Source organism: Rhineura floridana, chromosome 2 (genome assembly GCF_030035675.1).
Source record: "Rhineura floridana isolate rRhiFlo1 chromosome 2, rRhiFlo1.hap2, whole genome shotgun sequence".
Lineage (NCBI taxonomy): Eukaryota > Metazoa > Chordata > Lepidosauria > Squamata > Rhineuridae > Rhineura > Rhineura floridana.
In genome coordinates, this window is record NC_084481.1 from 207120694 (window position 1) to 207148278 (window position 27585).

General features: G+C 41.0%; 1 protein-coding gene and 1 long non-coding RNA gene across 2 annotated transcripts in view; both read right to left on the minus strand.

Moving 5' to 3' along the window:
* The window catches only part of ITPK1 (inositol-tetrakisphosphate 1-kinase), a 184168-nt gene that overhangs the window by 118778 nt on the left and 37805 nt on the right, over nt 1-27585 (minus strand). The gene's annotated exons all lie outside the window — the stretch shown is intronic.
* Nucleotides 13747-17122, minus strand: LOC133378412 (uncharacterized). Its single transcript, XR_009761008.1, has 3 exons — nt 17036-17122; nt 15923-15983; nt 13747-14039 (listed from the first exon to the last, which is right to left on the minus strand). It is a non-coding gene; the product is annotated as an uncharacterized LOC133378412 (long non-coding RNA).

Sequence of the window (27585 nt, forward strand, 5' to 3'; positions counted from 1 at the left end):
ACCTGGAAAAAAAAAAAGTGTGTGTGTGTGTGTGTACATCCCCATGTTTTTTTTAAATTGGGGAAAAAACAGAAAAAATGGAGGGAAAAAGTTTTTTCCTAAATCCCCCCCCCCCAGGTCTTCATGTCTCTTACATTTCACTGGATTTTTAACAAGAGACAGTGATGGCCACCAACTTGGATGGCTTTAAAAGAGGATTAAAATTCATGGAGGATAAGGTTATGAATGGCTACTAGCCAGGATAGTTATGCTCCGCCTCCACAGTCAGAGGCAATACGCTTCTGAATACCAATTGCTGGAAACGGCAGGAGGGGAGAGTGTTCTTGCACTCAGGTCCTGTTTGTGGGCTTCCCATGGCCATCTGGTTGGCTACTGTGCAAACAGGACGCTGGACTAGATGGGCCATTGGCCTGATCCAGCAAGCTCTCCTTATGTTATGTTCTTATTTTTAGTTGCTCTTGCCTTATGCCTCTGTAGATTGGTGACATGCTGAGGAAGGGTGCTGAAACAAACTAAGATCAAACAAGGATCCTGGCTTTAGATTTATGGACAAACCATGGTTAAAGCAAGCCAAAATATGTAATCCAGCAGCAAACCAGTTTTAAAATTGTGGCTTATTGACATAAAATAAACTCACCATTTATCTTATTCAGTAATATTTTCTAGCATGGGTTGGTATATTCAAATGAATCACTAAAGAAACAGAGGCTTAGCAGCAATACATGCTAACTCAGCCATTAACATCTTTTTCACTCATCTATTACCACAATTGTTTCATTACACAGGAGACCCCCATTGCAAACTTTCTGTCTTCAAGTTTCACCTTCCACGGTGATTTGCTGCACTCCTGGAATCTCTCGTCACTTGGGGAACTGGGGCAAGCGTAACAGTATAGATATAGAACTGCATATCCATTGTTGTACAGCCACCACTGCTTTGCAATTTCTCAGTGGTATAGTAAATGTTGGCAGCTCCATACCATTATTATTGATTCTCTGATATTTATAGAAGATCCGACATTCAATATTCTCCAGTAACTTAACATGCTTTTTAAAAACGTTCTGTTAGATGTTTTAGCAAAGGATCCTAACAGAAGATGTCAATATTGTTTTTACAATAAACTTACCATGCACCATTGGCTTTGCATTCTTTTCACTGAACTCAATACAACCAGGATTCCATATTACCCACTATAAGCCATTCCAATTGTTAGCAACATTCCAATTATGGGCAAGGATGTTTCCCAGTACTGCTACATTGGATCATTCAACTGGAAATAAAATCTTGGCCTTTATTATAAATGTTCTACATTGTTCTAAAATGTATTTTACTGCTGAACTATATCCCCCTGTTCCCACTAAAAAACAAAAACAAAATAAAGTGCCCATCAATTTACAGACAGCTTTAAATTTTAAGCTTACTTGTCAAAATTGTGAAGCTTTACTTCTTATGAACTGATCCTCAATATTATCTAGTTCAGCACTCATCAAGTCAATCTTCAAAAAAAATTTTTTTAACCTCTCCCACCCAACCCTCACTGAATCGTATGAACTGGTTACACTGATAAAGCCAGGGCAAAGTAACCAAACTTGGTGAGTAAAAGCCTAAGAATCCATTATATCATCTGAGAAAAACGCAAAAAATCAAGACAGACAGACAGACAAGTATTGTTATAATCTTGTTAGCTGGGGGAGGTCCAAAGGAGTGGTAATGCAATATTAACAAGAACTTCATGAACTGTCGATTACAGCTCTACATCAAGGCAACTATTTCAATAAAGCTTTTGGACACAATGTTCTTTTAGACATAATTTGAAATGTATTGTATGCATTTTTTAAAAAAAGCCCAGAAGTTTTGAAATTCAAACAAACTTGCTGCTGTGGAAAATGCCCTAGCCCTTGTTGTCATTAGCCGAAGATGATGACTGGAGTAAGTACAGAGAAATGTAATGGCAAACACGATCCTTAAGGAACACAGATCCCAAAATACAATATGGGTCAGATTCAGATCAGGACTGTGGGCTTCAGGTAGGGGGCTATTACCCTTTGTCCACCGTTGTGATCCTGATTGTGCCTGCAATTTGTACTGCCAAAAACATCCCTTTCAACAGATTTTTTTTTTTGCAAACTGGAGGTCCAACCTATATAGGGACCACCACAGGTGGCGGGGGGGATGTTAAGGTTCCCTACTGCAAGTGACTCCAATTAAGCAGAAATTTCAAGTCAGGCACATTCCATGACCAAGTAGCAGTTATTTCCTCCCCCTGCATTCCCTCACGCTTGGCTCAACTTACCTAGTCTCATCAAGTCATTAGACTGCAAGCTTTTTATACTCATGTTTGTTATTGCTATTTTGAAGCTACAGGTTCTGGGCCCATTTGTTAGATATCAATCTCCGTAAACAATACAGATCAAGAGGCATCAGTCTTCTAACACCCTTGTTGTTCCATTTCCCCCAGCATGGAAAAACAGTTTCTATAACAACCTTCTAGAAAGGCTTCTAAAAAGATTACTTAAAGTTCATCCTGTATGTCTTATTATTACTTATCTCAAGGAACAAACTAAGATTCTGTATTGCATCCTAACCACACACCTTATTTATATCCTACCTAAGTTTTAAAGATTGTATTCAACATAGAAAAACACATAGCAACAAATATGTAGAAAGTGAATAATCAATGACTTGAGACAGTGTTTATGTCAAACCACTTATTTACATAGCTCAAAATATGAACCTCCATGCTACAAGCTGCCAAGACATTCAAACTCCTTACTTCACTGTTTGTTGGCCTCCATTCATCTGCCTGAAGCAATTCCATTAACACAAATGCTATCTTCATTAATCTAGCAACAGTCTTTAGTAGCCATTCCTCTTTCCATTTCTAAAAGGCTGGATTATAAAATTATGCTCCTCTAGAGTTTAGTACCTTTGATGTCTTTAAACCTAATTAATGTAATTCTATTAAATCAAATCTGGGCAGTTCCCAAATAAAAGTCGGATAAGGGTCTCTAGACTAAAGCCCTATTCTCACAGCATGGTGTGTTTCAAAGCCAGATACAAATTCTATCAATATCGTCCATTTTTCATTTATGCCAGAGCAAGAATTTATCCCAGTGGACAAGGCATTCTGCATAAAAGAGTGCCATCCTCACATTTGCTTTCATGCCAGCAAAGAAATTCAAGAGCCGATGGCTCAAAGATTCCAGCTCCAGTAAACATGTATCATAGTTGCTACAATTAACATCTTTATGCTACGGGCTACATACAAAACCCTACAACTGGGAAGGCAGACAAGGGATTTCTCAGTGATGTTAGAGATCTCTTGGTGTGAGCAGGAGGTAATATAAATACATAGTAAATGGCATGATTGCCCCCTTGACTGCCTGCACATCTTGGCTTCTTAGAACTAGGTGTAGGGGATTGACTGGGTGGGTCCAGGCAGTAATTTATGCTTTATTAGAGGAGGCAGGTTACCATCCACCTTGAATGAGATAATGGTGTGGCCCCTTCTTGAAAAGGGATCCAGAAGCACTGAACAACTATCACACACTGGCGAATATCCCCTTTCTGGGCAAGGTGCTTGAAAGATGCTGATGGTCCAGCTTCAGGGATGCTTGGAGGAAACTGAATATCTAGATCCATTTCAGTCTGGCTTCAGGAACAGTCATGGCACTGAAACTGCATTGGTTGTTCTGGTTGATGACATTTGTCAGGAGGGATTTTGGGGGAGGGAGAAGTCAAGGAGGTAGGTCTCCCTGACCTCTCAGCAGTTTTTGATACCGTTGATCACATCCTTCTGGAGTGGCTCAGGACGGTGGGGATTGGGGGTACTAAACTTTGTGGTTCTGCTCTTACCTCCAGGGCTGATTACAGCAAGTAATTATGGGGGGTGCACTGTTCAGCACCGTGGGAACTGTCCTGTGGTGTCCTGCAGCGTTCCATCTTGTCTCCCATGCTATTTAACGTCTTTCTGAAACTGTTGGAGCTGTCATTAGAAGATTTGGAGTGAGGTGTAACTAATATGTGGATGACACCCAGCTCTATCTCTCTGTTCCATCTGAATCAGGAGAAGCAGTTGAGATGCTAGACTAGTTCTTGGAGACAGTGATGGGCTGGATGTGTGCTAATAAACTGAAGCTGAATCCTGAAATGGAAAAAAATGTTATGTGTTCCAAGTCTGGGAGGTGGGGAGATGGCCTGTTCTTGACACAGTTGCACTCCCCTGAAAGAAGCAGCTCCATAGGCTGGGGGTGCTCTTACATCCAACATTCTCACTGGAGGCTCAGGTGACCAGGAGTGCTGATTTCTAGCTCTCGCTTGTTTGCCAACTACGTTCCCTTTTGGACAGAGATGACTCGGCCACTATACTCCTTGCTCTGGTAACTTCCAGACTGTATTATTGCATTGTGCTCTATTCAATGCTGCCCTTGAAGGCCATTAAGGAACTTCAAATGATCAAAAAATGCAGTAGGAAAATTACAGCCAGTTTATTCCATTTAGAACTCACATAACCCATTTTAAAACAGTTGCACTGGTTGTCAGTTCATTTTTGGGCCCAACTCACAGTGCTCACATTAGTGTTTAAAGCCCTAAACAACGTAGGCCCCAAATATCTGAATACCGTCTCTCTCCCCGCAGACCCTCTTGGATGTTAAGATCTGGAGAGGGGGGCCCTTTTGGTACTTCCACCAACCCCAGAAGTTCAGGGGATGGCAGCTTGGGAGAGGGCATTCTCTGTGGCCATCTCTAAGTTGTGGAATTCCCTTCCCACAGAGGTGTGCCTGGCAACTTCATTTATGTAGCTTTTGTCATATGCTGAAGTGTCTCCCTTCACCCTTCCCTTTGACAGCTAAAAATATATATTTTAGGACCCACCCTATTCTATTGATTGTAATCTGTTTTAACAGCTTTTAATGATGTATTTTTAAATTGTTGTATCCTACCCTGGGGTCTCATGGTGAAGGGCGGGTAAGAAATGATGATGATGACAGACCCACAAATCTGCCTAGATAGAATCAGACTAGAAGTCAAGGACAGCCAGTAGGGCCACCATAAGCAGTGTGGGTGAAAAGAAGTGGCTTGGGTAGGGGAAGATTAAGTGGGAAAGATATACAAATTCGGACCAGTTCCCACATCCTGGGGTCATCACACCTAGGGGATGCAGGATTGAGGCCTTATCCACACAGGAGCTGCAACACGGTGTTTTCTATTCACACTGAGGGGAAGGATCAATCATGCAGTTTCCTAATGACCACACCATCTAATTTAACATTTCCACTCTCTCTGGTTCTTGGCAACCAAACATGCTGCATTGGGTTCCTTTAAAAAAACAAAACGGAAGTTTGAATATCTGTGTTTTCCCTTGTAGGACACAGATGAAATACAAATATTTGTTTAAGCAGTGTTATGCTTTTGCGCACAAGTTGGGGGGGGGGGAGAAAACAAAGGCACCATTTGCAGGAGCCGGAAGCTTTTCAGCCTACAGGAAATAAAATGAATGAAGGGTGGAAGAGATAGTGGGCGTGGAGAGGAGAACAATTGACATACCCACCTAAAAGCATTGGAGCAAAGCATCTGCAAGCACTAGAGAAACAGAGTGAAGATGTTTTTCCTTCCTTTTCCGTATTATCAGAGGACTGGGTTGGTACAGATTTACAGGGAAGAAACTGCACGATAGCTTCTGTTTGCTGGTAACGTCATGTGAACCATGCAAATTAAAAGGACATGTGAGTAGCACTAAACACACAGTAAACCACTGTGTAGATGAGCCCTTAATCTCAACCAAGTTTCCATGCTTTCCAAGTTATATGTGTGTGTGTTATATATAACACATATCTGTATGTATGTATAGGTATATAGATATAATAGTGATAGATTCACTAGTTGCAACCTGACTAAATAAGCACATGAAAACTTCTACAAGGGGTATATATAAACATATATTCCTAGCTTTGGTACTTCTGGCATTGTCATGAGTTGGGAAGCAGCAGGCAGGACAAGGCTGCAATCCGTTACAGCAGACTCCGCAAATACAGAAAAGCTTGTCTGAGGAAGGATGAGGGCACAGTTTCTGTGCACCATAGTAATGTAATGGGAATAATTTTTACCATGGTTTCCACCTATACCAATTTTGGAAAAAAAGGTTCACCAATTATTAGGACACAAAACTAGAGAGGGCCTGCTTAGTGGCTGCACTGAGGTTATGTAAGTGGGATTGGCCCCCTGCCTCACTGTTTTTTGGCAGTTATTTAATAGCTGTTTGTTCCAGCAAGGGTCTATAAGATTTTAATGATGTTGTAACTGCTGACCATTTCTTTTGTACTGTTTGTAATTTTTATATGCTGCAAGCTGCTCTGAGTGGTGTTTTTACACCACAAGGGCAGGATATAAATGGTCTTTTTAAGAAACACTTATAGTAGCAATGGCTGCAAAAATTGAGTCTCCTTTAAAATAATCTGATCGGTCTATCAAAAAAACAGGGAAATTTCATCTCTGTCTCAAAGTGGCCAGGGCCCCCAAATGGCTTCCACAGGTAGACAATTAGGATTCAGTTCAAGAAAGCAATGGGGCTCCGTTTATAATATGTCTGTTATAATAAGTCTACTACTTGAAAAACATCGTAGTGCTGGAGAAAACATAAAAACTGGATCAGCATGCCCTTGCAGACTTTTATTAATTGTAATCAAAGGTATTTGGGAACAATCCAGCCAAATTAAATACTTCAAATACTCTTAAAACCCACAGGTTTCCAACAATAGAAGTGCTTAACTTTGGCTGAATTAGGCCCTGTCTATCTGCCCATGTTAAGATGCGCACATATAAATGAACTGATCACTAAATTTTTATTCATATTTGCGTGCATTATGTTACTAGATTTGTCCAAGTTACACACATTGGGTTGTAGTCAATGCTGCTGTTCTGCTTGCGCAGGAGACTTCTGCATACACAAAGAAACTTTTCCCTCGCCTGCTTTGTAGCGTCCCGTTGTTGTTGTTGTTGTTATGCGCCTTCAAGTCGATTATGACTTATGGCGACCCTATGAATCAGTGACCTCCAAGAGCATCTGTCATGAACCACCCTGTTCAGATCTTGTAAGTTCAGCTCTGTGGCTTCCTTGATGGAATCAATCCATCTCTTGCTTGGTCTTCCTCTTTTTCTACTCCCTTCTGTTTTTCCCAGCATTATTGTCTTTTCTAGTGAATCATGTCTTCTCATGATGTGTCCAAAGTATGATAACCTCAGTTTCATTATTTTAGCTTCTAGTGATAGTTCTGGTTTAATTTGTTCTAACACCCAATTATTTGTCTTTTTCACAGTCCATGGTATGCTCAAAGTTCTCCTCCAGCACCACATTTCAAATGAGTTGATTTTTCTCTTATCCACTTTTTTCACTGTCCAACTTTCACATCCATACATAGAGATCGGAAATACCATGGTCTGAATGATCCTGACTTTTGTGTTCAGTGATACATCTTTGCATTTGAGGACCTTTCCTAATTCTCTCAAAGCTGCCCTCCCCAGTCCTAGCCTTCTTCTGATTTCTTCACCATTGTCTCCACTTTCGTTAATGACTCTGCCGAAGTATTGATAATCCTTGACAAGTTCAATGTCCTCACTGTCAACTGTTGTCATTACTTTAGTCTTTTTGACATTCAGCTGTAGTCCTGCTTTTGTGCTTTCCTCTTTAACTTTCATCAGCATTCGTTTCAAATCATTACTGGTTTCTGCTAGTAGTATGGTATCATCTGCATATCTTAAATTGATGTTTCTCCCTCCAATTTTCACACCTCCTTCATCTTGGTCCAATCCTGCTTTTTGTATGATATGTTCTGCATATAGATTAAACAAATAGAGTGATAAAATACACCCGTCTCACATCCTTTTCTATTGGGAACCAATCGGTTTCTCCATATTCTGTCCTTACAGTAGCCTCTTGTGCAGAGTATAGGTTGCGCATCAGGACAATCATAAGAACATAAGAGCCTGCTGGATCAGGCCAGTGGCCCATCTAGTCCAGCATCCTGTTCTCACAGTGGCCAACCAGGTGCCTGGGGGAAGCCCGCAAACAGGACCCGAGTGCAACAACACTCTCCCCTCCTGAGGCTTCCGGCAACTGGTTTTCAGAAGCATGCTGCCTCTGACTAGGGTGGCAGAGCACAGCCATCATGGCTAGTAGCCATTGATAGCCCTGTCCTCCATGAATCTGTCTAATCTTCTTTTAAAGCCGTCCAAGCTGGTGGCCATTACTGCATCTGGTGGGAGCAAATTCCATAGTTTAACTATGCGCTGAGTAAAGAAGTACTTCCTTTTGTCTGTCCTGAATCTTCCAACATTCAGCTTCTTTAAATGTCCACGAGTTCTAGTATTATGAGAGAGGGAGAAGAACTTTTCTCTATCCACTTTCTCAATGCCATGCATAATTTTATACACTTCTATCATGTCTCCTCTGACCCGCCTTTTCTCTAAACTAAAAAGTCCCAAATGCTGCAACCTTTCCTCGTAAGGGAGTCGCTCCATCCCCTTGATCATTCTGGTTGCCCTCTTCTGAACCTTTTCCATAGATTTATACAACGGCATTATGATATCGGGTGTTTTATTTTCAATACCTTTCCTAATTATCGCTAGCATGGAATTTGCCTTTTTCACAGCTGCCGCACACTGGGTCGACATTTTCATCGTGCTGTTCACTACAACCCAGAGGTCTCTCTCCTGGTCGGTCACCGCCAGTTCAGACCCCATGAGCGTATATGTGAAATTAAGGTTTTTTGCTCCAATATGCATAATTTTACACTTGTTTATATTGAACTGCATTTGCCATTTTTCCGCCCATTCACTCAGTTTGGAGAGGTCTTTTTGGAGCTCTTCGCAATCCCTTTTTGTTTTAACAACCCTGAACAATTTAGTGTCGTCAGCAAACTTGGCCACTTCACTGCTCACTCCTAATTCTAGGTCATTAATGAACAAGTTGAAAAGTACAGGTCCCAATACCGATCCTTGAGGGACTCCACTTTCTACAGCCCTCCATTGGGAGAACTGTCCGTTTATTCCTACTCTCTGCTTTCTGCTTCTTAACCAATTCCTTATCCACAAGAGGACCTCTCCTCTTATTCCATGACTGCTAAGCTTCCTCAGAAGCCTTTGGTGAGGTACCTTGTCAAACGCTTTTTGAAAGTCTAAGTACACTATGTCCACTGGATCACCTCTATCTATATGCTTGTTGACACTCTCAAAGAATTCTAATAGGTTCCTGAGACAGGACTTTCCCTTGCAGAAGCCATGCTGGCTCTGCTTCAGCAAGGCTTGTTCTTCTATGTGCTTACTTAATCTAGCTTTAATCATACTTTCTACCAGTTTTCCAGGGACAGAAGTTAAGCTAACTGGCCTGTAATTTCCGGGATCCCCTCTGGATCCCTTTTTGAAGACTGGCATTACATTTGCCACTTTCCAGTCCTCAGGCACGGAGGAGGACCCAAGGGACAAGTTACATATTTTAGTTAGCAGATCAGCAATTTCACCTTTGAGTTCTTTGAGAACTCTCGGGTGGATGCCATCCGGGCCCGGTGATTTGTCAGTTTTTATATTGTCCATTAAGCCTAGAACTTCCTCTCTCGTTACCACTATTTGTCTCAGTTCCTCAGAATCCCTTCCTGCAAATGTTAGTTCAGGTTCAGGGATCTGCCCTATATCTTCCACTGTGAAGACAGATGCAAAGAATTCATTTAGCTTCTCTGCAATCTCCTTATCGTTCTTTAGTACACCTTTGACTCCCTTATCATCCAAGGGTCCAATTGTCTCCCTAGATGGTCTCCTGCTTTGAATGTATTTATAGAATTTTTTGTTGTTGGCTTTTATGTTCTTAGCAATGTGCTCCTCAAATTCTTTTTTAGCATCCCTTATTGTCTTCTTGCATTTCTTTTGCCAGAGTTTGTGTTCTTTTTTATTTTCTTCATTTGGACAAGACTTCCATTTTTTGAAGGAAGACTTTTTGCCTCTAAGAGCTTCCTTGACTTTGCTCGTTAACCATGCTGGCATCTTCTTGGCCCTGGCGGTACCTTTTCTGATCTGCGGTATGCACTCCAGTTGAGCTTCTAATATAGTGTTTTTAAACTTCCAAGCATTTTTTAGTGATGTGACCCTCTGGACTTTGTTTTTCAGCTTTCTTTTTACCAATCCCCTCATTTTTGTGAAGTTTCCTCTTTTGAAGTCAAATGTGACCGTGTTGGATTTTCTTGGCAATTGGCCAGTTACATGTATGTTTAATTTAATAGCACTGTGGTCACTGCTCCCAATCGGTTCAACAACACTTACATCTTGCACCAGGTCCCGGTCCCCACTGAGGATTAAGTCTAGGGTTGCCGTCCCTTTGGTCGGTTCCATGACCAACTGGTCTAGGGAATAGTCATTTAGAATATCTAGAAACTTTGCTTCTTTGTCATGACTGGAACACATATGCAGCCAGTCTATGTCCGGGTAGTTGAAGTGACCCATTACTACCACATCAGATGCTGTGGCACCCCCATTTCTTTTAAAGCATTCCATAGTTTTTCATGATCTACACAGTCAAACGCTTTGCTGTAATCTATAAAGCACAGGGTGATTTTCTTCTAAAATTCCTTGCTCCAATGTATGTTTGCAATACGATCTCTGGTGCCTCTTCCCTTTCTAAATCCAGCTTGGATGTCTGGCATTTATCACTCCATATATGGTAAGAGTCTTTGTTGTAGAATCTTGAGCATTACTTCACTTGCATGGGATATTAAGGCAATAGTTCGATAATTACTGCATTCTCTGGGATCCCCTTTCTTTGGAATTGGGATATATATTGAACGCTTCCAATCTGTGGGCCATTGTTTAGTTTTCCATATTTGTTGACAGAATTTTGTCAAAATCTGGACAGATTCAGTCTCAGTAGCTTGTAGCAACTCTATTGGTATGCCATCTGTTCCTGGTGATCTGTTTCTTCCAAGTAGTTTAAGAGCAGCTTTCATCTCACATTCTAACATTTCTGGTTCTTCATCATATGGTTCCTCTGTGAATGAATCTGTCATCCTGGCATCTCTTTTATAGAGTTCTTCAGTGTATTGCTTCCATCTTCCTTTTATTTCATCTCTGTCAGTCAGTGTGTTCCCCTGTTGATTATTCAACATCCCTACTCTTGGTTTAAATTGCCCTTTAATTTCTCTAATCTTTTGGAATAGGGCTCTTGTTCTTCCCTTTTTGTTGCCCTCTTCTATTTCTATACAGTAACTATTGTAATCGTTTTCTTTGTCCCTACGTACTAGTTGTTGTATAGTTGCATTTAGGGTTCTAACCGTGTTTCTATCTCCTTTTGCTTTTGCTTTCCTTCTCTCTTTAACCATTTTAAGAGTTTCTTCAGTCATCCATTGAGGTCTTTCTCTCTTTTTAACTAGAAGCATTGTCTTTTTGCATTCTTCCCTGATAATGTCTCTGACTTCACTCCATAGTTCTTCTGGTTCTCTGTCAACTACGTTTAAAGCCTCAAATCTGTTCCTTAGTTGAACTTCATATTCTTCTGGGATGTTATTTAAATTGTATTTTGGCATTATGATTGCTTTGTTCTCCTTCTTTAGCTTTACTCTGATTTTCGATATGACCAGTTCATGATCTGTACAGCAGTCTGCTCCTGGTCTTGTTTTTGCAGAAAGTATGGAACTTCTCCATCTTCTGTTGCCAATTATATAATCAATTTGATTCCTATATTGACCATTTGGTGATGTCCACGTGTACAGTCGTCTTTTTGGTTGCTCAAAAAGTGTGTTTGCAAGAAACAAATTACTGGCTTCACAGAATTCAATAAGTCTTTCTCCTGCTTCATTTCTGTCTCCTAAGCCCCATTTCCCCACAACTCCTAGTTCTTCTCTGTTTCCTACTTTTGCATTCCAGTCCCCCATGATTATTATCACATCTGGTTTTGGTGTGTGATCAATTTCCTCCTGTACGTCTGCGTAAAATCTCTCCAATTCTTCTTCTGCGTTTGACGTTAGAGCGTAGACTTGGATGATGGTTATGTTAATATTCATTCATTCATTCATTCATTCATTCATTCATTCATTCGATTTCTTAGTCGCTCATCTGGCTGGCTACCCAGCCACTCTGAGCGACGTACAAAGCAAAAAACATATAAAACATCAAAAACACCAAACACTAAGCAAGAAAGCTAAACAATAACATAGAGACTAACTCAGTTACAATAAGGCTTCTCATCTGTACAGTCCAAAAAGTGCGCCTTCAGATGGAAACTCAAGATGTGAGTCTTCCCACCCTTGCACAAAGACCAGTGTGGGTGATAGTCCATATGCAAGACCGAAAAACAGCACTCCCTCTTGATCTCAGCATCCAACATCCAGTACCTTCAGCAGGGGGTGGGGTGCGGCAAACAAACCCTTTAAAGTCGCGACTAGGTTTCCCGTTTAATCTCACTGATATCACTTGCTCAGACCTTGCGTTGTAGCTCCTAATTGCTTTTGCTACATCACTTCTCACTATTAAAGCAACCCATTTCTTCTTGATTTCTCATTTCCTGCATTAAAGATTTTGTAATTGCCAGATTGAAAATGTCCCATTCCCGTCCATTTTAATTCACTCACACAAAGTATTGTAATGTTGATACGTTCCATTTCTTGCTTGACAATTTCTAACTTTCCCTGGTTCATGCTTCTCACATTCCATGTTCCTATTGTGTCCGTCGTACAACTCCGGACTCTCCTTTCGCATCTGTGCGCATCAGCCTCTGGGCTTCCTTTCGGCTTTGACCCAGCTGCATCATTAGTCACAGCGCTACTTGTACTTGTCCGTTGTTCTTCTCCAGTAGCTCGCTGAGTGCCTTCTGACCTGGAGGTCTCATCTTCCAGCACTATCTCATGTTCCATTTTGGATACTCTGTTCATAGGGTTTTCATGGTAAGAGGTATTCAGAGGTGGTTCCTTTGAGTTTGGATGCATCTTAGTCTGGTGTCTCAGCTTTGACCATTCCGCCTTGGGTGCCCCTGCTAGGAGTCTAGCCTCTTGGACTAGACTCCTGATGGCATTGCTCTCAGCTTCTTCAACATTCTCAAACCCACTCACCACGTTAAGGTGTGCATCCTAAAGGGGGTGTAGCCTCCCAGACACCCTCAAAATCTGCTCCAGAGGATTAGGGAGCCCTCCAGAGCAGATTTTGGGGCATATGCAGGGAAAAGAAGGGGAAGTCCCATTGCATAAGCAGAATTCCACTTGTACAGTATTGGGCAAAACCCATTGGACTGGGAAACTGTCCATCTACTGAGAATTACTTTTCTCAGTACTGGAGAAATCATGGCTTGAAACACGTTCCTCTAGTCTACAGAGCCACATGTCTGGTGGTTTGCCCTTTATTTGACTAAATATTAACATGTAGGAAGGCTTATTTTTTAAAAAATACAAACACTGATTTACAAAGAATCATTGACCTCCTGATGGGTTCCTATCAGAACTGGCTTGTGGAATCATCCGCTTTTGCTCAATCTCTGCCTAGTATGTCATGCTGGTTTTAGTTAAAAGCCTGATGATCAAAGCACAGCCTCTTTAAAGTTGCATGCTGCTCCACCTACAATGTTGACATGCTGCAACTATGAACTAGAAAAATTGTGTTGATGAGTTGGAGAAGCTAGTCAGTATATTATAAAAATGTATGTTTTAAAGACAGTTGAGGAATACCAAACACACAATTGTTAAAACCCAGTTAAAGCAATTATTTTATTTGGGCAAATTTTTACTTCTGTTACCTAACTGGAAACACTTTTTTCATCCACACTTGCTCTTGTTGTGCTTGACCATCATTGCAGCATACTCTGTTGCTATGTCACCATCTGAAACTCATTTGTTGTTATGTGCCTTCAAGTCGATTACGTTTTATGGCAACCCTATGAATCAGCAACCTCCAATAGCATCTGTTATAAACCACACTGTTCACATCTTTTAAGTTCGGGTCTGTGGCTTCTGATTATGGAATCAATCCATCTCTTGTTTGGTATTCCTCACACGTGTGAAGTCATACATAACCTTGAAAGATTCAATAAAGAAAGATGATAAACCTCAATCAGTTGGGAGTCAGAGGAACTTGCCATTCACAATTGACTATGCTCAATATTTGTGGCAATCAAAATGAAACACTTAAGCTTAGCCTATCATAAAGAGCACTCAACTTTATAGTCCTTCTCTTTGCAGAGATCACAATAGTGGTGCCCCTGTCAAGGAAAAAGATAACATCACTGAGGATAAAAATAATAAATATATTTACAAAGACAGAGGAGTGTTTTTAAGCACTGCTAAAAATGTTTATAAAGAACTAATCATTGTGGGCCAGCTCTAGTTAAACATCATGGTTTTTACAAAGCTAATAGTTTCAGAAACTCTAGTGTGCATAAAATAAACGTCATTAGGAATCTTCTTAGACTGTGTGTCTGCCCTTTTGGTCAGCAAGAGTAATTTACTAATATAGGAAGCTATCTTATATCAAATGAGACCATGAGTTCATCTAGCTCAGGACATGCAACAGCTCTCCAAGACTTCAGACGGGGTCTTTCCCAACCCTATTTAGATACTGCAGGGATTTAAGCTGGGACCTGCATGCAAAACATCTGTTGTACCACTGAGCTACAGCCCTTAAGAACAGCCTTGCTGCATCAGTCCAAGGACTCATTTAGTCCAGCATCCTGTTCTCCCAGTAGCCAACCAGATGTCTATGGGAAGCCCACAAGTAGGACCCACATACAGCACTCTCGCCACTTGTGTACCCAAGCAACTGGTACTCAAGAGACATATATCCTCTGACAGTATAGGCAGAACATAGCTATTATGGCTAGTAGCCATACACAGTCTTACCCTCCATGAATTTGCCTAAGCCCCTTTTAAAGCCATCCAAGTTGGTGGCCATCATTACATTTTGCAGTGTCTGTTCTGAATCTTCCAACAATCAGCTTCATTGGATTGACCTGGGTTGTAATATTCTGGTGGCCCTCCCACTGCACCCAGACATCCCAAGATCTGGATACACTAAGGCTTTTCTATAATATGATTTCATAGCAGCAAACTATTTGTAATGCATTTAGACCACAAAGCTCAGCGCTTCAGTCAGCAAGACTTAAAAAGCTTTTCTTTATTTGCACAACCAGCCAACATTCTTTTGTTTTCCTTATAATTTGATCCCATACACTATTAGCTCATCCCAGTTTTGTCTTTTCTATCCATTCTTCTGCTGATTCTATCAAAGCACTGTAAATAACTAGCTTCTATCTGGTATTAGCCTGTCGGTCAAGGGAGGGGGCAAACTGGAGTCTTTCTACTAACAACTGAAATAAAGACTCTTAGGCATCATGAAAGAATTGCCTAACAATTTCTGGAATGGGATGAGTAAATCAGTTACGTTTGAACTGAACTGAAAGTTATCCTACCTCCATGTTAAATTCCACTTCAGGGATATATACAGATTGGGTGAGGAAGAAAAGGAGAGCAGAAGCAGGCTGCCCAAGCAGCAATGAACAGCATCCCTTCTGTACAACTCAAGCCATTTAATTTGAAGCACTTACATGCAAACTAATGGATTACATGAAAAATATTGACAGCTATAACCGTCTGGCAAACACACCCACCCAGATTGGTCATAAGTCACCCCAAGACGATTTCCCATTTTATAACCATAACAACATTGGCCTTTTATTATTTATTCATCTACTTGCCACTAAGAACCTTTAGGGTAGATCAACAACCAGAGAAAGGGGCATCTGATAGCATTCCTGTTTTGAGGATGATGTCTTTGTCTGTTCTTTCCTGGCTATTTTAGACCAGATGTTTCCTCCTGTTTGTAGCAAGGGGCAGATCACGCTTTGGATCTTCTGAGAACTTGTATGAAGAAATTCTATGCATCACTTTCATTTTTTACCTACCATGTACTGTGCTTTAGCAACACCTGAAAAACTCAAAGACCATCTTCTACTTGCATAGAATCTGTGTGACAACAAGAGTTGTAAATTAAATTCTGCACCCAACTCAATTCATTCTGCACGAAAAAAAACTTGATTCTGCAACCTGTGTATATTAGCATATTTTGCACACTTTATCCTGCAATCTTTACTGTTTTATATAATTGTTGTGCAATTTAATTTCTAACCACTGGAAATCTTGTTTGGCCTCTACTCTGTTTCTGAGATTGCAAATGATAAACACCCACACACTTTCAAGTATATCTTCACAATCATAAAATGCTGTTTTTAAAAACTTTAAAGTAAAGCTGAACATTCTGCACTCCTACAGAATTCTATCACATTCTCCACTCCTACAGAATCACAAGACATAAAGCTCTTGGGACAGCCCTTTTTAAAAAGTACATATAATTTGCCCCATGTCCCTGAAGCAACAGTTCTCAAGCTCTGATAAATAAGCCAATAAGGAAAGCATTATTAACTGATTGCATTTCATCTGTTGCCTTCTGCCATTTTATTACTTGTATTATTTTTCTTTTTTTTTGTTAGCTACCACAAGAAGATTCATGCTGAAGGTTGTGGGATGTAAGCTTAAAATAAATAAATAAATGTCCTCCCCTCTGTTGCACACACATTCATGTGGGCTCAAGATCTCTGGGGAGATATATGGGGGGAGGGACACAAGTGTATGAGAAATGATTAGAGCATCCTTATATAAAGAGAAGCCTATTCATTTGTTAAAGTCAAGAATTTTGAGGCACATATGCCGTATTTACCGCAAAATGTTTGACATTGTAAAGGAAAGGAGAGGAGGGTTAACTCCATCAAGCCCCTCGTATGAGGATTCTAACTGCCATTAAATCAGCTGTCAGAGGGAAGAACTCTGTGGCAAGAGATGCTCCATCTTCCTGGTCTGAATGTTGTGACCAGGTCTGCTCCTGAATCTGATCCAGGGGGTGGAGGGGTGAGGAGGGAAAAGAAGAGTGCTTCTGGGGAGGGAACACACTCTTTATAAAGGGCAAGATGTCCAGAACCACCACAGACATTGGCTGTAACATTCAAAAACGTGTGCTTTACCCTTTCCCTTCCATTCCTTTTTCCTCATGTGTCGTGTCATGTCTTATTGTGAGCCTATGGGCAGGGACTTTTTTTAGAAGTTGTACTGAGAGCCTTTTCAGCTAAAAGACAAGAAGTAAATATAGTAAATATTATTATTAATATAAATAACAATAACAGGCACTGAGGTCTGAATTGAAATATGCAAGCAAAATGTGCCTTTAAAAAAAAATTAAGCTACTGGCATGCAGACAAAGGAAAATAAACACCCCCTGATTTTAGGGAACCAGTTCACCAACATCATTCAAACCTTGCTTGCCTTGGAGGGCTTCCAGTTGAGTCTCTATGTATATGTTATTAGATATGTATTTTATAAGCTCTCTTTTCTTGGATATATTCTGCTGTTCTTTGCTTATTCTACTAATGTTTCACGCAAAAATAAAACCCTCAACATTTCACAAAAACAGCCGTTGCCTGGCAACAATAAGTGCAAACTGTTTTCATTGGTATTTTACTTTGGCTAAAGATAAATTCACTTCTTCGTAGCTTTCTGATGAACCCAGCTGTTTTAAAATGAAGAAGGCTTTTACCCCATTTCTTTTCTTAAAAGGGTAATTTAAGAACATGAAAAATACATATTTTTCTTTACAAAACATCAACATACTATGGTAAACTACTGTAGCATGCACAATTTAGTGTTTTGGAAAATAAAAACTTCCATTTTCCAATTATATTACTATTTTACTATAAATTTAAACTTATATAAGCCTACCCAAGAATTTCGCTTCTGCGCTTCCTTGCTTCAGAAATAGCACGGTCTTTTCAGCTATGGCACCCGAGATATGGACCAACTTTCCTAGGGAGATCCACCCATCCCTGCCCTCAATTGTTTGCGTGAGTTTTTAATGATCTCTCTTAAATTGATTTTATGCTGCTTCTGCCTTTTTAGCTGTTTTATTGGATAATTGTAATTTCTTATTGGGTTTTACTTGTGTGTGCTATTTTGTTTTCTTGTATGGTAAATCACCATTTCTCTCTTTCCCTTTCATTATGCCCTTGCCTGGCCCAAGTCTGTGTCATTTATGTTCAAGCTTCCTATGTGTCAAGGCCTCCACTGCAGCCTGACAGGTTGCTAGTGCCATTCCCTCCTCCTTACAGGGCAACAGTTAAGGTTCCAACCCTTTGTCTATCTCTGTCATGGAAAAAAGTTTAGATCTAAGCTTTTAGTGCATGCAAAGTGGGTTAGTAAAGCCTATGCACAACTTGACCTTTTTACTCTTCCGTAAATACTGCATTCTGGTGACTGAAGCCCCACAAATATTTTACCCTTTTAATGCCACTTTGGCACTTTAACAATTTTCTTTTGAATCCAAACAGGGACATGTTTTCGGGTTTTTTCTAATTTCCCCAACTAATTCAAGTGATTAAGAGTACAGTGGAACTTCCTTGTAGCGCACCACAACTCTGGATAACAAAGCTCAAAACTATCACAGCTCCTTCATGACATGCTTCTTAGGTATAGCAATTAAACCGAGGCATGTGTAAGCTTGATTACAAAGGGGAATAATAATACTAACTTACCTTATGTGATTGTTACAAGGAATATAACTAGATAATGCACGTGAAGTGCTTAGAACACTTGAAAGTACTATGCAAATGTTTTAAATGCCCTCGGGCACAGTACAGCAATATTTCCCCACACTCTGCTGATTTATGAGTGGTACAGCTGGACAAATCTCTACCCCACTCTCCTTCTATGTCAGAAGCAAATGACTTGGGTTCAGAGCATGTGTAATTTGCAAGGCACTCACAATGAGGGATTGCTGGAGACATGTTGTTGTTGTTATGTGCCTTCAAGTCGACTACAACAGCATCTGTCATGAACCACCCTGTTCAGATCTTGTAAGTTCAGCTCTGTGGCTTCCTTTATGGAATCAATCCATCCCTTGTTTGGCCTTCCTCTTTTTCTACTCCCTTCTGTTTTTCCCAGCATTATTGCCTTTTCTAGTGAATCATGTCTTCTCATTATGGGTCCAAAGTATAACCTCAGTTTCATCATTTTAGCTTCTAATGATAGTTCTGGTTTAATTTGTTCTAACACCCAATTATTTGTCTTTTTCACAGTCCATGGTATGCGCAACGCTGTCCTCCAACACCACATTTCAAATGAGTGGATTTTTCTCTTACCCACTTTTTTCATACATAGAGATCGGGAATACCATAGTCTGAATGACCCTGACTTTAGTGGTCAGTGAAACATCTTTGCATTCGAGGATCTTTTCTAGTTGTCTTCTCTTTTCTAGTTCTCTCATAGCTGCCCTCCCCAGTTCTAGTCTTCTTCTAATTTCTTGACTATTGTCTCCCTTTTGGTTAATGACTGTGCCAAGGTATTGATAATCCTTGACAAGTTCAATGTTCTCATCAACTTTAAAGTTACATGAATCTTCTGTTGTCATTACTTTAGTCTTCTTGACATTCAGCTATAGTCCTGCTTTTGTGCTTTCCTCTTTAACTTTCATCACCATTTGTTTCAAATCATTACTGATTTCTGCTAGTAGTATGGTATCGTCTATATATCTTAAAAATTATTGATATTTCTCCCTCCAATTTTCACACCTTCTTCATAACTAATGTTTAAAATGCCCAGCGAAATAAAAAGGTTTTAACTTGGCACTGAAAGGAATATGGTCAGTGCCAGTCACATCTATGAGGGATCCCACCCCATCTTCTGTATATGGGTGATACACTGCTGGTGCAAGTGGATCCTGCCCATTGTGTTTTTTAACTCTAAGATTTTCTAAGTTCTGGAAATCTGGGGATGAACAGGCTACAGAGAAATACAGACAGAAGGAATCTGGTTTTAATGTTCTACATATATTATTGTTGTTAAGAAAAACCTGCCTCTACTGTTGCTAGGCTTAGCTCAGGAAGATAGAATCCTGGAACAAAAGCAAACCTGCTGCTTAACACAACTTCACTACGACTACTTCACTAACGACTACTTCACTAATGGCCATCATATCATCCAGAGCCATCTCTCCTTTTCCTCACTCCAGTTAGGAATTGGCCATTTTCAGGAATAACTGGTATGAAAAGATCCAATTAAATCCTTTGTGTAGGATAGTACCATCAAGCATTTTTGCCCACAACATGCTGAATGGTTCAGCAGCAGAGAAGTGACATCTTCAAGTGTGACCAGCAATTTTGTCTCATAAGCTTAGTTAAGATTTATGAGACTTTGCCATATCATGAGAAAAGATCTTTACAAGCAGGCATATATTCAATACTGCTGAGTGTTGGCAGTAGTCAAGTTATTCTCTTATTTCAGGGCCATTTCTGAATTATGTAATCTTTTACATTTAAATATAATATAAAGCTTAATTGGCCAGAGCTGCATATAGAATTGGAGGGGCACTGTACACATAGAAGGAATCCACAGAAGCTGAATTCTGGAAGATTCAAGACAGAGGAAAGAATGTACTTCCTCACACAGCACATAGTTAAATTATGAAACTGGTCCCCAAAAGATGTAGTGATGTCCACTAACATCAACAGCATTTAAAGAGGATTAAATATAAATTCATGAAAGATAAAGCTATCGACGTCTACTAGCCATGATGTCTATGTTCTACCTCCACTGTCAGAGGCTACCTCTGAATATGAGTTACTTGGAATCGTAAGTGGAAAGAGCACTCTTGCACTCAGGCTTGGCTTCCCATAGGAATACGGCAGGCCACTGAAAGACCAAGACACTGAACTAGGTGGGTTATTGGCCTAATGCAGCATGCTCTTCTTATGTTATTACCTAGTGCATTAGAGAGGACACTGTTAGATCATGTCAGAGTTGGAACATAGTTTAAAAGGACAAATCTGCTAACTAGCATGGCAAGCATCGCAAATTAAGACTAAAATGGTGGCCAAAACAATTGTTATTTGAATTTTCACCAAAAGCAAGACTGTCTGGTTGCAACAAGTTTCAGGTATCTGGGCCCCTACATCTAAGCGTGTTCAGGATGTGACAAAGAAGGAGTCCCCTATAGAAAAGGTTGAAAACATTCTGCTTCAGGGTTAAGGAAATCTGATTGCTATCTCCGGAACTTGGCATTTTTGAGGAACTGACTGCTGGTTATATTTTTGTTGATATTTTGACTGTACTGGAAATGTTTATCATGTATAGTTCATATATTCTTAAATGCTATATTTATATTATCAAAATGATTTTTTTGTATGGATTGTTGCATTGTGTTTGAATTGTTGTTGGATTGTTATTGTAATGCTATATTGATATGCATTTTTTCTGTTGTGTTGTAAGCCGCTTTGGGCACATATGTGTGGAAAGTGGTGTACACACTGAATAAATAAGATGATGATGATGGTAAGATAGATCTTGCACAGAAAAAAATTAACAGTACCTGCTTGATAAGAATCTCCCACTTTAGGCTGGCCAGCTGAATAAAAATTGGTTCTTGTTTGTTAACAGAGAAGGCTATTAAATCAAATCGGTATTAGATCTATCTTCTGCACTTTTGCACCCTTCTGTGATGTTTTTAGCATGCATGTGTTTTTATATATGCATTTTGTAAGCTCCTTTGTGGAAGGAGCACAGCACATTCATTACTTCTACTTCTACAATTTATTACCTGTCCTTCACCCAGAGGTCCCAGAGCAGGTTCCCACAGTTTAAACACATAATTAAAAAGTTAAAAACAACCTAAACATCACAGAAAATAGGGTGAGCCCTAAAAATACACATCTCAGGTGTTGAAAGCCAGGATAAAGAGGTGTGTCTTCAGCATTTATCAAAAGGTATACAATGAAGTTGCCAGACACACCTCAGTAGGGAGGGAGTTCCACAACTTAGAAGATGCCACAGAGAATGCCCTCTCCTGGGCCATCACACCACAAGCTTCCAAGGGCAGTGGAAGTATCAAAAGGGCCCCCTCTGCTGATCTCAACACCCAAGAGGGTCTGTAGGGAGGGAGATGGTCTTTCAGATATTTGGGACCTAAGTCGTTTAGGGCTTTAAACACTAACGTGAGCACCTTAAACTGGACCCGGAAACAAACTGGCAACCAATACAGCTGTTTGAAAACAAGGATTCTATGAGTTCTAAAAGGAAGCCCAGCCAGTAATCTGGTAGCTGTATTTTAGACCAGTTGAAGTTTCCAAGTTGTCTTCAAGGGCAGCCCCATGTAGAGCACATTGCAATAATCCAGTCTGGAAGTGACCAGAGCATGGATCACCGTGGTCAAGTCTTCTTTGTCCAAAATGGGCTGAAGCTGGTGAACCAGCCAGAGCTGGAAAAAGGCACTCCTAGCCACTGAAGCCACCTGAACCTCCAGTTAATAGTGCTGGATCAAGGAGTACCCCCAGGCTACGAACCTGCTCCTTCAAGGAAAGAGCAACCCCATCCAGAACAGGCCATCTTCCTACCTCCTGCACATTAGAACTCTGGACACAACACCTCTGTCTTTTCAGGATTCAGACTCAATTTATTGGCCCACATCCAGTCCATCACTGCCTTCAGGCACCAGTTCGACACCTGAACTGCCTCTCCTGATTCAGATGGAATAGAGAGGTACAGCTGGGTGTCATCTGCATATTGATGGCACCTCACTCCAAATCTCCTGTGCCTCCTAGTGGCTTCGTATAGTTGTTAAATAGCATGGGGGACAAGATGAAACCCTGCAGAACACCACAGGATAATTCCCATGGTGCTGAACAGTAGCCTCCCATAACTACTTTTTGGAAACGGCTCTGAAGGTTTGAGTGGAACAACTGAAGCACAGTACCCCTAGCCCCCATCTCCTTGAGACATTTGTGAAGGATATCATGGTCAACAGTATCAAAAGCCGCTGAGAGATCAAGGAGAACAAGCAGGGTTGCATTTCCCTTATCTTTCTCCTGACAAATGTCATCAACGAGGATGACCAAGGCAATTTCAGTGCCATGGCCAGGCCTGAAGCGAGACTGGAATGGATCCAAGTAATCAGTTTTCTCCAAGCATGCTTGGACTGCCACTACCTTCTCAAGCACCTTGCCCAAAAAGGGGATATTTACCACCGGGTAATAATTTTTAACACTTCTGGGTCCAGGGAGGTCTCCTTAAGGAGAGGACCACCACTGCCTCCTTCAAGGAAGATAGTACCTCCCCTTCCTCCAGTGAAGCATTAATCACTCCCTAGATCCGCCCAGTCAGTCCCTTGCAGTTAGTTCTCAACAGCCAGGATGGGCAAGGGTCAAGTGGTGGGCTGCACTTCTTCAAGCAGCTTGTCCACATTCTAAGGCTGTAATAATTGAAAACAAACCAATACAGGTGGAACCGACAGTGCTCTGGACACCTCCATTGGAATTGATCTCACTGTGACATCCAACTTTGTCCAAATCTGATCGATTTTGTCCCTAAAGTGCCTTGAAAAGTTGTTACAGTAGGCCTCTGAGGATATCAGTGCAACACTCTCTTGGCCAGATGACAAAAACCATTCACTACTTGGAAGAGCTCTGCTGGCCGGCCATTTGTGGATGCAATCATGGCAGAGAAGTAGGCTTTCTTTGTCACCACCACTGTCCCGTGGTAGGCACAACAGTGCAGCCTTACCCTTGTTCAGCCAGGTTCGGATTGATATTTGCGCCACCTGTGCTTCAGCTGCCAACCTTCCTGTTTCATCGCACACAGATCACTGGAATACTAAGGTGTCCTACATGCTCCACAGCGATGGTGGGGGCACTCAGGAGCAATCGTGTCAATGACTCTACACATCTCACCATTCCACAGTGAGACAAGAGCCTCAACAGCAGCACCAGCCATGCCAACCGGAAAATCCCCCAGAGCATTCAGGAATCTATCAGATTCCATAAGTCTCCCCACCCTTGCAGAGTGGAGTAGCTTCATTCAACCCAAACCTTACCTAAGAATGGTCCATCCATGACAACGGACTCACAGCGAGTGCCCCAATCAACAGAGTAGTACCAATCCGCTCTGTGTCAAAGAACAGACTGAGGGTACATCTGGCCAAATGTGTTGGGCCACTGGTGTATTGGGACAGCCTCATGGTTGTCATAGAGGTCATGAGCTGGCCCATTTGAGGCAGCCTCAGCATGGATATTGAAGTCCCCCAACACCACCACATTTGACATTACCTCGGCCAGGTTAGGGAGGTGACACACTAACAACATCCCTGTTCTATCTCTCTGGCCCATCACCACAAACAGTCCCTCAAACCCAGACACATTGTGGATTGGTCTCCTAGCAAGGAAGATTGAATTTTTATGGATAACTGAAACTCCCCCTCCCCCTCCCTCTGACTTGGATTGGTGCTGTACCAAGTACCCATGCGAGCACAGCTGGGTTAGCACTGGGCCACTGAGGTCACACATCCATGTCAGTTATACATGCTAAGTCTGCCCCCTCATCCACAATCAAATTGTGGATTACAGGAATACCCCGCATTAACGTACGCAATGGGTCCAGAGCGAGTACGTAAACATACTTAAAGTGAAGCACTACCTTTTTTCACTTGCGCCGCCACTGCGCCACCTCTCCTTCACACGGAGCCTCAAAGCCCCACGCTAAAGCCTCTGCTGCTGCGCTGCCATGCCTCTCAGCTGATCGAAATCACGCCTCCCAGCTGATTCACGGTCGCATGGTCGTGTCTCTTTCCACCCCCCACGGAAAGAACAGGCCACAACCAAAGGTTAAGTGTCCGTTCTTGCGAAGGGGAATGGTGCTACTGTAAGTATGTCCGTACTCACGAGTGTCCGTAAAGTGAAGGTCCGTATAGTGGGATATTCCTGTATAGATGTTTTGTTTTGGGCAGACCTGGCATTTATTAACACTACCCACAAGGCCAGGGGATCGGGTGACTGGCGTTCCCAAATATTGAGACACAGCAAACAAAGCAGAGGGGGCAAGAACTTTGATGTAACTTGCCCTCCTCTTCCCCCCTCCATACCTTTGACCATCACCATATCTCCCCCTACCTACCATCACAGGGATGGCAGTCCCACTCCCAACCCTTCCCTGTTCCTGGCCAAGACACATACTTCCATCGCACACCACTAGTAAACAAAGCTGGTACCCTCTGGAGTTGTTGGACTAAAATTCGCATCATTCCAACTATTGGTCATGCTGTCTGCAGCTGGCGGTAGATGAACAATATCTGGAGGGCACCAGCTTGGGGAAGGCTGCTTTACATGCAAAATGTCCCCTGTTCAATCCTTGGCATCTCTAGTGGGACTGGGAAAGACTCCTATTTGAAATTCTGGAAAGCCACTGCAGTCAGTGTACAGACTATTCTAAGCTAGATGGACCAATGGTCTGACTGGCTCATGTAAGGCAGATTCTTATGTGTTCCTATGGATCACTTTGATAGCAATATAACATATGAAATATTTTAAATAAAAATAAACAAAATATTTAAGAAACATAGCTATTATGTGTTCTCATTAAAACTTCAGATGTTATCATCACTGCTGACTTGGAAGTTTCAATTTATCATATTTTTATTTCTTGGCATTTTCAGTGAATTCTATAAAATCCATTCCTGGTATGCATATTTACATAAAAACACCAATCCAAACCTAAAGGCAGAAGAGTGCTAGCTGCCTCAGTTCTAGATTTGCGATCTCATCTATTCGTATTCAAAAGGAACAAGAGATTTGCAGTGATAAGGAACCAGCATCATTACTAAACACATAAAATTGTTCTGCCATGAAATGTAGGTATGAGGAATTTGACAAAGCAATTCACATCTCCTCAAATAATAATAATCTGGGGTTTTACTATTCAGTTTGGTAAGAAGTGAATAGAGTTCCAGTGCGACACATCAAAACCGAACCGTGAGATGTCTTTTGAGTAAATGAGTCCTAAGAAGCTGTGTCTGCAGAGTGGGAAGGATGCTGTTCAACAAGAACACACTATAGGTAGACATAAAGTTAGCCCCACTGAGTTTCAAGTGAGCAAAGCCAAGTCTTCTGGTTGTTTTCTGGAAGAAAAATAGACTGTCAATTCAGGAGGGGTCCAAAACCTTTTATTACCTGCAGCACAGAGAGTAAAGGGGGCAGGAAAAAAGCTAGCAGATGTTTTCTGTGCAAATGCATTTCTGTACATACAGATCTCACTGTGGACAGCACAACCAAGAATTACCTTGTGAGTCATTCCAGGTCATCTGTCTTCTTGAATTCACCAAAACTGCACAATGCTAGCATACTGAAGCATTTTGCATTAATCGTTTGGAGTAGGAAAAATCAAAGACACTTCGACAAAAAAAGTATCTTGCATTCCAACAGCCATTTAAGACTCAATCAATTTACCTGTTCATGACATATTTAATTCTACTTGAAAGAAATGGGTTGATATCCAACACACTGGGGTCCTCTCCATGTATCAATTAAATGCATACTGTATTTATCATGAAGGGTTCAAATAATTTCTTTAAAATGTTTTCAACACATAAAAACCATCATTTTTATTAACACCTACAGATAATTTTCCAACTGAGATATCCCAATTTAAAGCAGCTAATGGTGATCAAGTCCTTGGATTCTCGAACTTCTGGTTATACACATTAATATCATGAATATCTTTAGTACCATACTACGAAGGAACCAATAAAAATATTTAGTGATCATCATCTATCCAGAATTATTAGAAGGACAAAATGGAACCCTGGTTAACTCATGTTTGCCTAGAAACTTAAATTGCGTTCTAGATTATGGAATCATAATAGAATTGGAAGAGGTCTATAAGGCCACTGAGCCCAACCCCCTGCTCAACGCAGAAATCCAAATTAAAGCATACCTGACAGGTGGCTGTCCAACTGCCTTTTAATTATATTACTGCATTACAGAATACTGCACTGTGTGCCAAGTTTCTGTCATACAGAGTGCTCCAAACCAACATAACGTTTCCTGTATTAAATGTTTATTAGTTTTTCTTTTGCATATTTCAAATGTGGTTTTAACAGTAATTTAACATTAATGTCATCAGGACAACAGCTTAAATTCAAAAGAAAGAGAAAATCCCTATTATTTTTATTTTATTTATTTATTATTTGATTTATATCTCGCCCTTCCTCCCAGCAGGAGCGCAGGGTGGCGTATGATGCTCCTACCCATCAGAATTGTGTCACTGCATCACAAAAGTGCCATGAAAATAACTTTCCTGTTTTAGTTTGTGGTCTAGCGTTGTGGAAAACAGGTATGGGGAATCTATATCCCTCCAGGTGTTGTTGGACTACAGTTCACTTTATTCCTTGCTATTGGCCATGCTGGATTACAACTCTCATGAGCCTGGCCAACAACATTTGAAGGTCCACAGGTTCCTCATCCTTGGTTTAAAATGAAAGTCACTGAACAAATACTTTATCAGAAATACACAGGGGAGTCACATATTTCCTCACAAACACAGAATGCAATGTTATACACATTGTTTATAAATTTTCTTGCCATTCCCAAATTTTTGTGCTATTTATCATTTTTGTGCACATCCCATTGATTTTCCTCATAGGAAGACATGGCCACAGAGATGCAACAATTGCTATCCCTATGGCAGCATTCTAGCCCATAAACCG